At 39.8% G+C, this 17,144-nt stretch overlaps 1 protein-coding gene across 1 annotated transcript in view; it reads left to right on the forward strand.

Moving 5' to 3' along the window:
* NELL2 (neural EGFL like 2) overlaps positions 1–17,144 on the forward strand; it is a 151,375-nt gene that overhangs the window by 46,272 nt on the left and 87,959 nt on the right. The gene's annotated exons all lie outside the window — the stretch shown is intronic.

The raw sequence follows: 17,144 nt of genomic DNA on the forward strand, positions 1-17,144 counted from the left end.
AGGCTGCACAGATCCCTGTCCAGCCTAACCTTAAATGTTTCCGGGCATCTACCACCTCTCTGGGCAACCTGTTTCAGTGTTTCACCACCTTCATTGTAATAAATTTCACCCTTGTATCTAGTCTAAATCTCCCCTATTTTTGTTTAAAACCGTTATTCCCTGTTCTATCACAACAGGCCTTGCTAAAAAGTCAGTCTCCATCTTTCTTATTAGCCCCCTTTAATTAGTGAGAGGCTGCAATAAGGTCTCCCCTGGAGCCTTCTCCAAGCTGAATAACCCAAACTGTCCCAGCCTGTCCTCATAGGAGAGGTGTTTCATCCCTCTGACCATTTTTGTGGCCCTCTTCTGGACCTGTTCCAAAATGTCTGTCTTTACTGTGCTGGGGGCTCCAGAGCTGGACGCGGTACACTCCAGGTTGGGTCTCACCAGAGCAGAGTAGAGGGCCAGAATCACCTCCCTCAACCTGTTGGCCACATTTCTTTTGATACAGCCCAGGATACAGTTGGCTTTTGGGTTGCAAGTGCGCATTGTTGGCTCATGTCCAGCTTTTCATCCACCGGTACTTTCAAGTCCTCCTCTGCAGGGCTGCTCTCAATTCCTTCATTCCCAACCTGTATAGATACTGGGGGTTGTCCTGACTCAGGTGCAGGACCCTGCACTTGTCCTTCTTGAACCTCATGAGGTTCACACTGGCCCACTTCTCTAGCTTGTCCAGGTCGCTCTGGATGGCATCCCCATCCCTCAGGCATGTCAACTGTGCTGTGCTGCTCAGCTTGATGTAATGTATGGATGTCTCTGTTTCCTTTCTGATATTTGTGGTCCCAATACATACCAGCTGATGGGCTGTTTCTGCCAAAATTGGCATGAGTAGAACTGCCCAGGCAGTGGTAGCTGTGGCAGCCTTGCTGCTGTGCCTCACCCAGGGCAAAGTGCTTCCCTCTGCACTTCTTCCTTTCTTCTTCTGCTGGTGTGCAAAGCCACTGAAAGTGGAGCCTGATTTAATGACAGCTGGCCTAGAAGAGTAAAAACATATAGCACTTAAAGGTTTTTGCAATTACCAGAAAGCAGATTTCACAGGTTTTTGGGTTTCTTTGGGTTTTTAATTTCTTTTTTTTTGTGTTTATTTTTCTAAAGTTGTTGAGAATGGATTCATTCCACATCACTTTAGACATGTAGAATTTGGGAATATAGTCTGTATTTATACTAGTAAATAAAATAGGACAGGCACAGTCCAGCAGCCGTGGGGCGAGGTGGCAACTGTGGCTCACATCCACTGGCAAAGCTCCCTTCCCCTTCCTGCTCAAAAGACTATCTGCATCCAGACGGCTGACTAGGAATGGCCTCTAATCAGTGCTGTCCTCCCAGCCATGCCTGGCATTGCATCAAAGCACATTGGCTGGTACAAGCCAAAATGATGCCATGAAGTGTGCTAACACTCAAGCTACATGGAGGCTTATGGGCTGTAATCAAGACTTTTCAACCTTTTGTCATTTAGTATTTCATTTACCTGTCCTATTTCATTTACCAGTATGGACAGCATCAGTTAGGCTTTCTTGATAGCCAGTGCAACACACTAGCACCTCCAGAGGGCACTTGGTGCTGAGGAGGGATAAATTGCCTCCTGAAGGTGGACATTTCTTTACATGGACTAAAATAGGGACTCCAGGCAATTAGAAGAGATACCTAACTTTTAGACAGCTGAAGTTGTGAATTTATTTTTCCATCAGTTACATAATGAATATCAGGTGTGTCAGATGGAAAACACTGAGTTTTTAAGCCTGGTCCTGACATTAAGTAGTTATGCTGAGTCGTGGAAGCCTACCACAATGCCAGGCTCTAGGAACTGAATTTCAGCCCAGCCCAGCATTTAAATAATGGACAGTGCAGCTTTCTTGTACCTTGTTTGATGACATTCTCAACACTTTAGGAATTTGAGCACAACTGACTCTTCATGTTTTTCTTAAATGTTTAATTTAGGGAAGAACACTTACTAAGAAAAGTTGTAGATTTTTTTTAAACCAATATGGCTTTGACTTTGGCTCTTCTTGTGAGCCAAAAGAAAACAAAAATAACACCTGACCTTCTCCCATAACCCTGTACCTTTCACAGAATCACAGAATATTCATGGTTGGAAGGGACCTTTGAGATCATAGAGTCCAAACACAAAAAAACTCAAACCAAACCAAAACCAAAAAACCCCCACAAACAACCCACACCACAAACCAACACACCAACACACCACACCCACCCACAGACAGACAAAAACCAACAATCTTGGGCATTAGAGCATGCCCTGAAGTGCCACGTCTACATGTTTCTTAAATACCTCCAGGGATGGTGACTCCACCACCTCCCTGGGCAGGCTGTTCCAGTGCCTGACCACTCTATCAGGAAAGTCATTCTTCCTAGTATCTAATCTAAACCTCCCCTGCCCAACTTTAGACCATTTCCTCTGGTTCTGTCATTGACTTGAGAGAATACAGCCACCACCTCTCTACAACCTCCTTTCAGGTGGTTGTAGAGGGCAATGAGGTCCCCCCTCAGCCTCCCCTTCTCCAAACTAAACATGCCCAGTTCCCTTAGCCTCTCCTCATCCGACTTGTTCCCTAGACCCCTCACCAGCTTGGTGGCTCTCCTCTGGACATGTGCCAGCAGCTCAATGTCCTTCCTGTAGTGAGGGGCCCAGAACTGAACACAGTACTCAAGGTGAGGCCTCACCAGGGCCGAGTACAGAGGCATGATGACTTCCCTACTCCTGCTGGCCACGCTATTCCTGATACAGGCCAGGATGCTGTTGGCTTTCTTGGCCACCTGGGCACACTGCTGGCTCATGTTCAGCCAGCTGTTGACCAACACCCCCAGGTCCTTTTCTGCTTGGCAGCTTTCCAGCCACTCTTCCCCAAGCCTGTAACGTTGCCTGGGATTGTTGTGACCGAAATGCAGGATCTGGCACTTGGCCATATTAAGCCTCATCGCATTGGCCTTGGCCCATTCATCCAGTCTGTCCAGATCCCTCTGTGGAGCCTTCTGACCCTCAAGCAGATCAACACTCTCACCTAGTTTAGTGTCATCTGCAAACTTACTGAGGGTGCACTCAATCCCCTTATCTAAATCATCAATAAAAATACTAAACAAGACTGGCCCCATAACCGAGCCCTTTGTTTGAGGACATTCAGACAACTTGTTCTGCTTTGTCTTGCGTGAAGGTCGGTGCTAGCATAAGCATAGCACATAGCACATAATTATCACTGTGTTTTCTATTAGCTGTAATGGGCTAAAAGAAACAACGATCTTCCAAGGCAAATAAATTGACCAGTGTGTTGGATATATGTTTCAGCTACAGACAAGCTATTCAACACAAAATTCAGTCCAGCAACTAGAATGTACATCTTGGATCAATGGGAGCTTCCTGTGGAGAATTGTTTGGAGCTGGGAAGCAGAGACCACTTTTTTTTCTATTCCTAATGCAATTTTAAACCTATCTGAGAAAGCATGTGCAAGAGATCATTAAATTCTTTCTCCTCTGCAGAGACAAATGCTTTCTGTGGTGATAGGTACTGATACAAATCGGGGAGAGATTAAGCTTCCCTACTGACCCTATAAAGTATTGTTTTAGACCATGGACTTGTCTTAAGAAGTACAAGGACAAGTTCATTTATTTTAAGTGAATTGGGGAAGGACTGCCAATGCCTTGGTAGCTGGGACAATTGCTACTTGGTCAGCAAATCTTTTTATGGTAGCTTCTTTATAGTTGGTGTATTAACACTAAAGCATCACTTCCAATAGATATGTGATATATGTGCCTTCTTAAATGGAGCCAGTGTATTTTTAACAAAGTAGCTGATTTTCATTTTTTTAAGGCCAGAAGTGATGTTTTACCAGTATCCAGTGCAGTAATAATTCCCATCGTCAAAGACTGATCTCCAGGAAGAAATTGCTTTCTTCTCATCACTGTCCTCATCCCAGTGACATTGAAGATACTTATAGACCTAATTCCAAACTATTTAAGTCTATCCCAGCAGATTTCAGTGGAGGTTAAAGTCTGAGCCGTTATGTTTGAATCTGCAGGCTGTGATTTTTCCATGCACTTGTTTTTTTTTCTGAAACAGGACATTTGTTGGTTTTCTGGTGCATTGTAGCCAAATCCACACTAACACAAGTATTTTAAGCAACTGTGAGAAGCATAGGGCTGTGTTGGATCAGCTCACACTTCTGTTGCTAGCAGGCTGGAGAGAGAGCGTATAGATGGGGTTATATAACTTGGGAAGGATTTTTGAACAAAATAATTAAAACAGAAATCTGGATGCGGTAGCTCTTATAGCATGGATGGGTTTCTGATCTGTCTTGCTAGCTTACAGAAACTTTTCATTTTATAATTAAAATTAAGGGGATTTCCCCTTTTGCTCTTCATGATGCATTGATTTTTCCTCAAAGCTACGTGTTCTCCTGCAAGCTCCAGCTCTTGTAGCCTACTGACACAAAGAGAAGGAGCTTTGAAAGCCCGTCTGCTTCTCATTTGCACAGCAACTGACCATCAACAAGAGTGAAATTTTTTATTTAGAAACCTAAGTACTATTGATAAACTTCCTCTGAAATTCATCATTTGTCCAGGTGGATTGAAGCATTGTGGTCTTAAGTCCTATGCTGCTCACTAAGTTTTATCTTTTCACAAAATTGCCACCTTTCTTCAGGCCACCTAGACCCAGTTGCCCAGCACCGTGTCCAGACAGCTTTTGAATATCTACACAGATGGAGACTCTACAACCTCTCTAAGCAACCTGTGCCAGTGCTCGGTCACCCTCACAGTAAAAAAGTGTTCTTGTGTTCAGATGGATTTGAAGATCTCCTCAGAGCCTTCTCTTCTCTGGAAAGCGTAACATCTCAGGAAGCTGAGCACTGAGACCCCCAGAATGTGTTGGGGCCTTTTCTGTGCTGAACTCAAAGCCAGCTGAAGACAGTGGGCTTTGGTAGGCAGGACCAATCTCACCCTTGACTCGAGCTGCTCGGTCTCTGCTACATTTTCCATAGTAAAGCCATAGAAAATTTCAAACTACTCTTATACCATAGGAATAGCTGAGCAGCATACCTCTGTCAGAAGGAAACACTCCTCATATCTCTGTTGTTCTTTGTAAATTAAAATACAGCTTTACAGTGAATGGAAATGCAGCTTACAGTAATTGGACTTCTCAGAATATTTTGCTTCTAAGTTTCCTTTCCACCTACCCCATGTCGTTTGAACTTCATTGTTAATTGCATTGTTCATTGCTAGCAGAGGAAGGCTGCCTCTGTCAGATATTTCATGCATCAAAGTGGAGCTCCCTCCTAAGCGAGTGGCTTTTTAGTTATTCTGGAACCCATGCATTATGGAACTCCACTGGAAGACTCTAGATCCGGAGGCAATGTATCAGTAGATGAGGAGAATTCCAGTTAATAGTAAAGTCATCTAGTTTTAGTGCTACTGTGTGCCTGAAGAATGAATTGTAAAAGAAAGTATGCTTAAGAAAATCCTTATTCATTAAAATACATTACACTGAATGTATAGCAATCTGCACTAAAGAAGAAATTGGAAACATAATATTAGTGATTTTATTGGTAGAGAATTAAAATATTTTTTTTCATGGGAAATTTTGCTGTAGGCTGTGCTCTGCTCTCCCCTTCTCTTATAACCTATTTTGTCGAGGCTGTCTCAGAAAAGAACCTATTCTTTTGTATTCCTTTTTCATTATGTTATTGCCAGGGAGTTCACAAATTATAAAATACCTGCAGCGTATTAATATTTTAGTTTATTTCCAGCACAAATAAAACATTAACATATGTTACGTATGAATATTTTGGCTTTCAGACAGCTGAGAGTGGACAGATTGGCAGTGTTCCAGGCTCTAATAAGTTACTACCCTGACTTTAGTAGTGCTGATATCACCAGAATTTGCTTAGTCAGGTGGCTATAAAATAATAATAATAAAAAATTCCGGTTCTATATTAAGTTACAAAAATCACTTAGGATATGTGGGTGTGCGTTGATTTCAACGTGTTTGTTCTCACCAGGGGTGTGCTAATGTCACTCTGCACTTGCATTATTAGAGTGTGAGGGGTTTTTTTGTTTATTTGTTTTGAGGTTTTTTGTTTGGTTTTGGTGGGTTTTTGTTGTTGTTGTTGTTGGTGGGGTTTTTTTTTTTTGTGGTGTACCTGAACCAGGAGCACATTGCCTGGAACTTTTTCTCTCTAGATCTTGCAAATTACAGTAGTATCAGTACCAATGATCTTTAATGGGCATGTGTTCTGAAAGGAGCAGAACTTGGCTTTAGCTGAATACCCCAAACTGCAGGTTTTGGACAAGGTCACAGAAAAATAACAAGTTGGAGGCAGAGAGCCCTTTGTGGAGCTGGTTAGAGGAAAATACTGAAAACTAACCAACCAGCCAAATGAGATTCATGGCTTGTTGAGAGCTGTGCAGTTTTCAAAGACCGGTTTGCACCTGGCATACTCTTTATTCATGACAGGATTGTCACATTGACAAGGGTCATTTAGGTGGAAAGGTGGCCTGGGGGAGTAAAAGAAGGCGCATGTAGTTTTCTGACAGTGCCTATGCCATGTGAAAAAAATGAGAAGGTTGTGAAGGCTGAAACTCAATACATACAATGGTGGAAAAAAACCAGCACAAACCTGTCAATACTATGATCTTATTTCCCTGGCAGTCTAAGGAAGGGGTGGTAAAATATCTGGGAAGTTGTTTCAGTGAGATTAATATAAAGTAATGTATACTGTTATCCTTTATTTCTCTACTTGTAAAGGTAATGATTTAAACCAGTGGCTTTCAGTCTTTTGGACTACAGAAGTTTGGAATTTTTTCAGTGGAAATGTGTAGTGAATAAAGCCTTCTATTGCTTGGTTAATTCTCTTAGCCATCACTTGCAGACATCTGAAGTGTGATGTATAGACCTCCAGGCTGTTATTGATCACTGTTTCTACATCTGTCAGCTCATAAAACATATTTGGCTTCAAATAAAGGCCGTTTTGTCCCATGTGAGATGCAACTTTAAAATTGAAATCTCAGCAGATATGGTGTAGCAGTCCTTTCTCATACTTTTCTTGACTGTTCCTTTCAAAACAATCATCGCAGTCATCTTTATTTGAAAAGTTTCTGCCACTTGCTTTCTTCACTGTACTGGGCACAGTACCTACAGTGATTCTCGTGTTTTTGTATCACTGTTCTGCATTTTTGCCGATACAGAGAGTGTTTTTTACTAATTTTTGCCTTTTCTTGGGGTTTGGGGTGGGGTGGTGTTATTTGGTACCAGTTTCCACTAAGAAGAAAGCTCTGCCCCTTTGTTTGGAAGGGTAATTGACCATCCATCCAAAATCTTCTTATATGGAGTAGCTGATTAGTATTTGTTTCCTACTATTTGTTGATATTATTTCTCTAACTTTGTGATTGGAAATGAAGACTCTGATATTCCCCTGGTTGCTCTTGGGAAAAGTTCATGTAAACTTTTTTCAAGTATAATTTTGGCTGGTTTCCCAGATTTCATTTTATTTATGATTGATGACATTTGGTTAAAATCCCTTAAAATTATTCAACATCCAGATTTTTTTTCTGTAACAGGTGAATACATTTTGAAGATATTAAGTTGTTGTTTTGTATTTTCATAAGATATCATGGTGAAGAAGACCTTTTTTATTGCACTTATTTCTGTTAGACAGTATATAGTGATGTTAGAATGGTATGACAGTGACATCAGCATTTGATGTAATAAATTGGGCCAGAAAATGCCTGGTTTCAATGATCAGATTTTTTTTTTCCCTATCCTGAAAGCAAAGCAAGAAAACATGCTTAACTCATCGGGGAAAATAGGCACATACCTGTTATTTTTAGTGAGGAAGTACTTTAGATACATTGAAGCTAGGGAAGATGAACTGGCATGGTTCTCCCTATTTCATTAGTACTTTGACAAAGAGATGTAAATTCGGTTTTTTTTTCCTTAAGATGTTTTTTCAGGTTACATTCGTATTCACCAAAGTGCAACATCCTCTCTAGGCACATTTTACAGGCTTGTGAAAAGGGAGTTTGTTTTGTAGATATTTCCATCATGCCATATCCAGAAGCTTTGTTAGGTCCTCAAGGCACCTAAAAAAGAAATCAAATCTGAGTATAGCATAGAAGAGCTAACAATCTTGCATATGGTGGTTGTGAAGTTCTCAGGCAGGCTTCCTAATAGTAGAGTGCTTAAATTTTGTCCATAGTCTTCTGTGGCTCTGAATATATAAAGTTGGTAGCACGGTTTAAACACCTAAGCAGTATTTTATTGCAGAGTTGCTAGAAGAAATGTGAGAATAAGTAAAGATATTTTTAAAAATAACATATTAAAATGGACACACAAATAAATAAAGGAATCACATCTTCATTTTCATGCATCAGTTCAACCATCTTGATTCACACGTTTGCACTTTTGCTCCTGTTTCTGGTGTGACATCTTGAGTCCGTGAAAACTCAGTGGGAGTAACAAGTTGATTCTTACAGTGTGGGCAAAGATTAAAAAATCCTCCCCTTGACTCCTGCTGTACTCTGAAAACTGGTCTGTCTGTACCTTGCAACAGTTTTTCATCATCTGGAAAGCTATTATTTACCAGTACTGTTTACAGCAAGTCCCAATTGTTCTTCTCTCTCAGGAATGTCTCTGCACTTCTGGCTTGATGTTCATGAGCTCTGATCTGGAGCTGTTGGTGCTGTGGGCTATGCCTTGTTTTCATAGTCAGGATTGTGTCCTGCAGGAAAAGAACATACTGAGTTACTGGTATTTATTCAAGATTTGAGGGCAAAATTTTTCTTTTTTCTTTCTCTCTGTCAGGATATTTAGTCCCATTGTTTTAGCTCTTAGGACAAAAGAATTTAGAGGGAGGGGGAAGAACAAACTAGTTTGACTTTTCGTTATAATTCAGTACTGTGATAGTTATCTTATATCTTCAAAGCACATTTCCAGCATTATGGTTATTTTCTCCTCACATTTCTCATGAAAATACTGAAGTATTCCTTGTGTATTCCCCGTGATATGATCACAGGCAAAGTTGATTCATTTTCTCAATCCCAATAAAGTTCCCTCTAACAAAACTAGATTGTTCCACAGGAAAGATAGTACTTGTTCTTGCCAGGGCAACACCCCAAATTTTTTATCTGTCAAGTCTGATCATCGTAAGTCCACTATTCCTTTATAATTCTACTAAATATCCACACTAGATCTCTGCAGCTAATGAAAACAAGATATTTGCTAATAACATATTGAAAACAAATTCAAAAATTTGTCAATTAAAACCAGTATTTTTCTCTCAGGTTTTCAAGAGCTTGAAAAAGGTGAAAAATACTGAGAACAGGTTTCATAAAATTCATTAAGTATTTTGTCTTAATGCTATTTAATCCATTCCAGTCATTTCTGAGATCCTTGGTAATGAAATGAATTACATTTAAAGATGTACCCATTTCTTTTCTGTGCCACTGACATTGCAGAATTGTACTTTGCCATATGCAGGTTTGATGCTAAAAGGCAAGAAGTAAAAATGATTTATTTTTTTTTTTTAACTGTGCTTTCCAATTCTTAGTTTCCATACAAAGGTTGAGGTAGACAACAGAAAAGGATAAAAAGTGAGTTAGCTGACATATCAGTAAGATGAAAGTATTACAGCTCTCCTAGAGACTGGCATATACCATAGCCCCATATAGACAAGCACAGCTGATTGCACAAGCACATGAAATCTGAGTCTCATGTCTGGAAAGGTCCCCTGAAGACGATAGCAGTGTTAACATAGATATAATACATAATATTTTTTTGGTATTATCAGTGTCTCTAAGGCTTTCTCTCATTGATGTAGTTCCCAAACAAAAAAGGAATAGTCCCATAAACAGTTGCTGTGAACTCCAGCTTACTGTTTTTCTGGGACTGAATTGGAACATCGGCAGATGCACTGTGAAGAAATTAGCTATGACAAAGCAGAATCGGTGAACATCTGCTCCAGCTACTTTTACATTTTTAATTATTTCAAATCCTGAACTGAATTTAGACATGAAGTACTGTATTGTTTGTAAATGCTCAGTGGATAGTAGTAACTTCAGCCAGCCTTGAGAAACAGGGGCATGATGTTAGGTGTACATAGGTTTCTATATAAAGTTGTCTTGAAAATTTCCAACTCTGTTGGTAACACCTGTTTTTTTTTAGATTAGTTTTTGATTAAATGCTATTTGTTAATGAACGTTGAGAGTAAGTATATAACAAATTTGGAAAGATGATTTGCATAACTGACTTTAATCAAGATTTCAAAAAATGTGTTTGCCTTTCTGTCTGTGTTAAAAACCTTTTGCCGAACTAATGCCAAGGACTTAACTTGAAAACGTTAAGCAGAGTTCTCGGGAGTGTTTGTGATTATGCCATCTAATCTCATAATTCTGGCTGAAGTAAGGGAGGAAGATGATGGGTCTCAGAAGGATGGGAGGATGGGCAGATTGCTTATACGGGAACAAAAATGGCTGGAGGAAGAGTTGGGAGCATGAAACCCTGTTCAATTCCTGTATGGACCTAGATGCAGGTGCTTTGAAAGAATTGAAATCTAACATCAGCTATAGATGTGTTGCTCCATCTGTGCGCTGATCCACTCCTGAAAATGTCTAAACACATTAGACTGGCCTATGCTATTATGCAAATAAAGCATACATTATTATTACTGTAATATTCAAGTTAATAGGGGGCTGCCATTTGTAGGGGAAGTGAAAGCACTTGGCTTTGCGAGGAAAGTAAATACAGTGAAATGGAGCTACATGATGCCAGGCCACAAGAAGTCGTGTCTTCACCAGGGGGGTGCCTGCAGCAAAGTCACGGTGCAGAATTGCTAGCTAAAGTGTCTGTGGAAATTGTTCTGGACCAAGGAGGGTCTGGTTGAGAATGGGAGCATCAGCGGGGTCCCTGATTGTCACTCAGATATGGGTGTAGCCTGTGGGTGCTTAAATAGCTTGGCAAACTTTTTGTAGCAGAAGCTGTTTGGAACCTCTATGGCTTGGGAGCATGGAAATGTTGCTTCCATGTTATTTTCACTCAAAGAAATGTCAGATTTACTATTTCGTGGGGAACGGAATAGTTTTCCTGTTTGCATAGGATGTGTTTTTTTGCTGTCAAATGAGACTCTGACTCAAAAGCATGCAGGTCGTTAGTAGTTCTTCATTATTTTCAGAAATTCCCAACACTCAGTTCTATTCAGTTAATTGGATTTAATCTTGCATATGGATCCCTGTGACTTGAGGCTTTCTGATGGGTGTATGCGCAAATTTTAGCACGTGATGAAGTAGAAGATGTTTTAGGGAGGTGTCTATTTATATTTTTCTACACTGCACCATTTTTGTCTTAACAAAGTTTTCAGAAAAGCACCTTTTACAGTTAGCCCAGCAGTCCAGCTGAGAGAAGGCGGAACTGAAGCAGAACTTTTCCTGTCATTAGTAGCTGTCAGCATTTGATAAAATATCTATTTGCACCTTTGCTAAAATACAGCTATGTCAGTACTACTGCGAATAGCTTACATAAGGAGTCTATCAGATAATGTCTAATCCCACTTTTATGAGGTTTAAGCAGGCATGTGATGTTTGTGTTGGAGTTCCTTTGGTCTTGCACACTGTTATGCTATTTATAAACCTTAAATATAATTGTAATACAGTGGTCATAGAATTAATATTAATCTTAATTGCTTTTCTTCTCATGACACCCTCTAAGGCTTTTGTCTTGGCATTTGATTTTATTGTTTGACATTTTGCTGAAAAATTTGAGTATGGGATGGCAAATGTCATTAATTTGGCATAACATGGATGGGCTTTTTGATCACATTAGTCGTGCCTAAGTTTTCAAAATCCTATGTTTAGAGTCCAAAATATTCCAGTTCTGTTTGAGAAGCAGAATATGGTCTGTTGCTCAAAAGCCAAAGTTGAGCATGCCTGTCAGTAGAAATATTTTGGCTGCCATATTTAATCAAGCTAAAGTTGCAGTGTGGGTAGCAATAATGCCATTTTTAAAGAGAAGCTGACATCAGACACATTGCCCAGATTGGATCTTTGCTTAACTGGAGATAGCCACATGCTCACTTCGTGCCATGTGATGTCCGCTGGCTTTCATAGATTACAAACTCTTTCCCAGACTCCCTGTCCTGCAGGCTGCTGTAAAAGTTTTACTTTGTCTGTCAGGTCTGTTTGCCTCAGCCGAACTGCCAGCAACAATTTTTAGTGACATTTTGGTGTGCTTTTGGAATGTTCAGATTGCTTTTTTAGTTTTTAAGGATGCCTCAAGGAGCCTTCATTCTACGACTCAGACGAATCCTACAGAATACTTCCCAGCAAGAACACATGGGGTAGATGAATTATGTCATTTCCTCATAGTAGTGGAGGAAAATACAGGAAATCTGAGAAGTAGGTGAAAGAATTTATAATTTTAGATTGACTCCTTGCCAGTGTGACTAAACAGCCCATTAGTATTGTTGGAGGTGGCTCATGCCGCAGATGCTCTTAAATGATCGTAAAAGTACTGTAGAATAACGACTTTGTGTTTTCAATGTAATAGAGACATTTAGCTTTTCCAGCTAACAAGAAATAAGATAGAAATAGTGTTTGTTTCCTTATCATTAGGAAATTTCAAATTGGATTCTCTTTTTTTCAGCTGAGGAAGCTGAAGCATATATGTGCAGCTTTTCGACAGTGATTGACTGGAAAAATTTGCAATATGTTTTCTGGCTTGAAATCTAGAATCATTTTTAATTGTTGAGGGAGACAGCATGAAATGAAGCAAGTGTCCAGTCTCACTGACTGCAGTAATAGAGGAACTTGTGCTCTCCAAGAAATGAGCAAATAAGAAATAACGCCCAAATCCCTGTAAAGATAAATGAGAAAGGAGTGAGAGCAGTGCCTAATAATGGTGTGGCAGTAAAGAGAGAGAAATTAATGAAAGGTGACCATTATCCCTGTGTGCATTTCTAAGGATAAAGCAAAACCAGAGGTTTTGCACTATGTAAGCTTGCAAAGTAGGATTAATGGGTCTTATGCAACGCCTCAGTCTTGATCTCTGGACAGTGGAAAAAGTAATCAAGGAGATTCCAAGGAGGAGGTTGAAAAATTAAATGAACAAAAGAGGGTTTTTTTGTATGCTAATTTTGGGTGTTCCTCCCTTCCTCCCTTCCCCCCAGTGCAGCAACACAGAATTAATTACCAGATTTAAAGTTAAAATTACTGACAAGTTTCACAAAACACAGTCACATCTGCCACTCATGGGGCAATTATGAGTACAAGAAAATAAAGTGGCTTGAGGAGTTCACCGATGTCCTAAACTTCTTGCTTTTACTTGGTGATAAGTGTGAATCAAAATCAGCTTAGATACCACAGGGAAGTGTGCATACATTCCTCAGAGAAAGGCATACACAATCTAGATAGCGAAGGTGATAAATAAAGAGGTGAGAAAATGTTCTCAATGACATGCTGTGAACTCAGTGAACGGAAGGCAGGAGTTAGCTGGGTCATGGATTTTGCATGGACATTTTAAGAAGTGCAGAAGTTGGAGGCCAGTGGGAAGAAAAAAAGTGGTGAAAGAGAAGTGGCGGTTTGACAAACTGTTGATAGTTCACTGAGTGAACACAACAGCCAACAGGCTCCTGTAAGATTCCTTTTCCTGGATGAATATGAAGAAGATGCCATGTTATCACAATGTGTTAAATGGTACTACAGGGAATAGTTGCATTATCATTACAACTGTGTAAATTACTAGTGGGGATATAAGCAGACCTTGTTAATAATTTTTTAGACCTTGTACTGATTCTTATCATTGTAATATTTGATCATCTTCTGTATACAAATACATCAAGAGTTGTCAAACTTCCTAGCGGGTTTTGTAGATTTCCTGTTCCATCTTCTTAGAAAACCATACTTTGAAAAATATACGTTATTTTAGGTACCGGGGGGATGTGGAAGTTTGATGGCAAGAGGAAATGGTTGATGTAATTCAGCTGTAGATTAAATCCTACATAGGCAATAACTATCAAGTTCTGGAACAACTAATCATCAGGTAATTTCTTGACTGTGACTCAGTCTGTCAAATGAAAGGACTTAGGAAGATGAAAGATGATATGTTTCCCCAGAGAGATACCAATCACAAACTAATCATGGTATCTTGGGAAGCATGTAGCCAAGCAGAAATTAAATCTTCGCTGGACTTTCCAATTACACAGGTCTAGTCCAGATGTTCGTGTTGTTGAAATATCTTTATTTCTGAAGGAAAATAGAGCCATGAAACACCACCATTATGGGATATGTACTGGCTGTGACGGTTGCTGGCAGGAGGCAGGAGAAATGTTCTGTTCCACGCTGCCTGGGACGTGTGTCCTGCTGTCTTAGGAGGACAGTGGGACACAAGAGTTAGTAGCTTTGTCTTACTAGAAGTATTTCCGAGTGTGCTCAATGCTCACCTAACCAGCCAACCTTAGAGTAAAGTTTTTAGATCCTTTCAGGTAGCTTGATGAAAATCTGTCCTTTGCTGTGCAGCAGGATGCCTCCGCTGTGGGTAGCAGAAGAGTGGTCTGACAAGAGAACGGGAAAGATACAGAGGTATTTATGGGAGGATTGGAGAAGAAAAGACACTGTGCGCTGGCAAACGTAGACCATCACTAAACCCCCTGGAGTCTGTCTTGTTAAATAGCCAGTGGTACAGGTGTTGATAAAGTGCCCATGTGTTTTTTGTTAGCACACTTGGCTAGATTAGCGTAAGTGAGAAGACAAAAACTAAGTGACAGTGCTCTGAATTAGAGCTTCTGAGTGTACCTTCATTCCTGATGCTTTTTAATGGAAGGAACTACACAACTATGGTGGAATCCTTCCAGGAAAGAAATAATCCAAGTAAAGTTGATTTTGGTGACTTCAAGAAGGAATGTCCCTTTTGAACGTAGTCAGCGAGAACAGCAGTCCATAAGAAGACAGACTTGGGCTTGTATTCAGGGTGTTCAGGTTAACAGGTTTTCAATTGGGCATTTACTGATTGCTGTTTTTTCTCTCTTTTCTTAGACATAGTTTGATCACTCTGTATAGACAGGTGTCCGATACCTGGGGGTTTTATAACCTTACTGACAAAGCCACAGCAAAATCCAATAGTTGGAAATGTTTATTTAGGGGAATTCAAAGAATGAAATGCAATTTTGTGGCTGCATGGTGGCCAGATGTTGTGGTGACATAAGAAAGTTTCAAGTCAGCATTGCTTGAAATTTCTGGGACCCACACAAATGTCTTGAAACATGCAGTCTGCTGCCACTTTCTAGCCTTGAGAAACAATCTTAAGAGTATATGGAGACACATGGGAAAGGGGCAAAGGCTGTCTAGGCAAAGCAATCTCTCACAGCCCCAGAATATGTAAGTTTTTCTTTTTTTTTCAAGGCTTTATGGAAAAGAGTTGATTTTTCTTGTGAAAAGCAAGTGTTTGCAATACTGCATCACTGCATTAAGGTAATTTCATATGCCAAGACTTCAGAGGGCTGTTGGTGGAATCAAGATGTAACTTCCTGGTTTCATACTAGGTTGGATGTGTTCTTTTGATGGTTTTCTTGTGTACATTGTTTTCTAAGTTTCTCTGAAGAATCAGAGAATCGAGTTTGTCACTGTTGGTAAGGAGACTGGATTCAGTGCACTATGCTTTGAGGTAGTATGGATACTTTTTTTTAAAGATGCTTTGGTGGTCCTATTCACGTGTTAAGAGTATTTTGGCTTCAAGAGAATGTTTTCTTCTGAGACAGAATGACATTGATCTTGATGTCTTTTGCCTTTCCTGTGAACAGGCATAGTCTGCCTGTTGGAAGCACAAGGATGTGTTATCATTCCAATGCCTGTGGTCCTCAGGCATTGCTATACTTCGCTTTTTCCTGTCACATGTAGTTGTTCTTTGGAGCTTGAAATGTGTGGGGCAAGTGAAAGGGCTTAATATATGAGTATTTCAGTTTAGTGTCATGGCCTGTAATATATAGGAGATGATATATATGACTGGATGATTGCCTGGATTCAAGATCTGCTAGTCCCCAGTCAAGATTTATATAGAATTTTTTTTCACATACTTCCTTCTAGAAGAGCTTGTTTTCTGGGAGAGGAAAGAGGCACTGTATTGAGTTTTCTTGACTCTTTGTGACCTTTCTTTGTGGGTGTTTTACAAACTTTACGTTAGCCCTAGGACTCTCTCCTGTGGCTCTCTTCTGTACTTCTTTTATTAAGTCTAACTGCAAACGTGGCCATTCATGGGATTTGGGGTGTTACAATGTGCTGTGATATTACTTTTTGAAAGTGCTATGCAGGCTTCTATCACACAAGATACTTTGTATTTTCTAAGATATGATAAATCATATTTTGGAATTTGAAAAGAAACTTTTTTGTCACTATAATCACTTCTTTTTCAACATCAGTTACAATAATTGACTTTTTGCATGCTGACGAAGTAATAAGTTTGTAAAATCAAGGAGCTGCAAGTTAAAAAGAAAAGTAAAGGAGAATTAAAAATAATAGCAGTAATGGTAATTAATGTCACACAATAAAAACACTTGTGCTGTTAGATATTTTAAAATTGTCTACAAATTGTAGTTTATTTAAACAGAATAGGTAAATCTCTCTGTGAATGAATTGTACTGTAATTGATTTACATCTCCAAATCAGTGATTAACAAATTAGGCCTCTAACATGTAATCTGGAACTTGAAAGTGGTAACCTACTCCTGTTATTTCATGATTATGCTTACTTGATGAGCCTTGACTGTGTCCTAAGCAACGGAGACAGACGTACGATTTTCTGTACCTAGCAGTTGCATTACTTGGCCTTTGCACTTTGCATAATGTAATTGCAGTAATGGACCCATTTAAAAAAAAAAAAAAAAAAGGAAGAGAGTTTGCTGTGAAGATATTTTATGTAACCCTTAAATACTGAATAAGAACTTTAGTGAGCAATCCAGTGTGAGCTCTGTGAGTGTGCTGGGTGAAGGAGTGGCACTAGGCCAGATTGCGGTATAACGAACACTGAGCCTGGGGGGGTCATGGTGTCATTCTGTCATTTGATTGTCAGAGACTTGATCCTACTTCTTTTGCGGGGGGGGGGGGGGGGAAGATTATTCCAA

Source organism: Calidris pugnax, unplaced genomic scaffold, assembly GCF_001431845.1.
Source record: "Calidris pugnax isolate Ruff unplaced genomic scaffold, ASM143184v1 scaffold44, whole genome shotgun sequence".
In the NCBI taxonomy this organism is placed as follows: domain Eukaryota; kingdom Metazoa; phylum Chordata; class Aves; order Charadriiformes; family Scolopacidae; genus Calidris; species Calidris pugnax.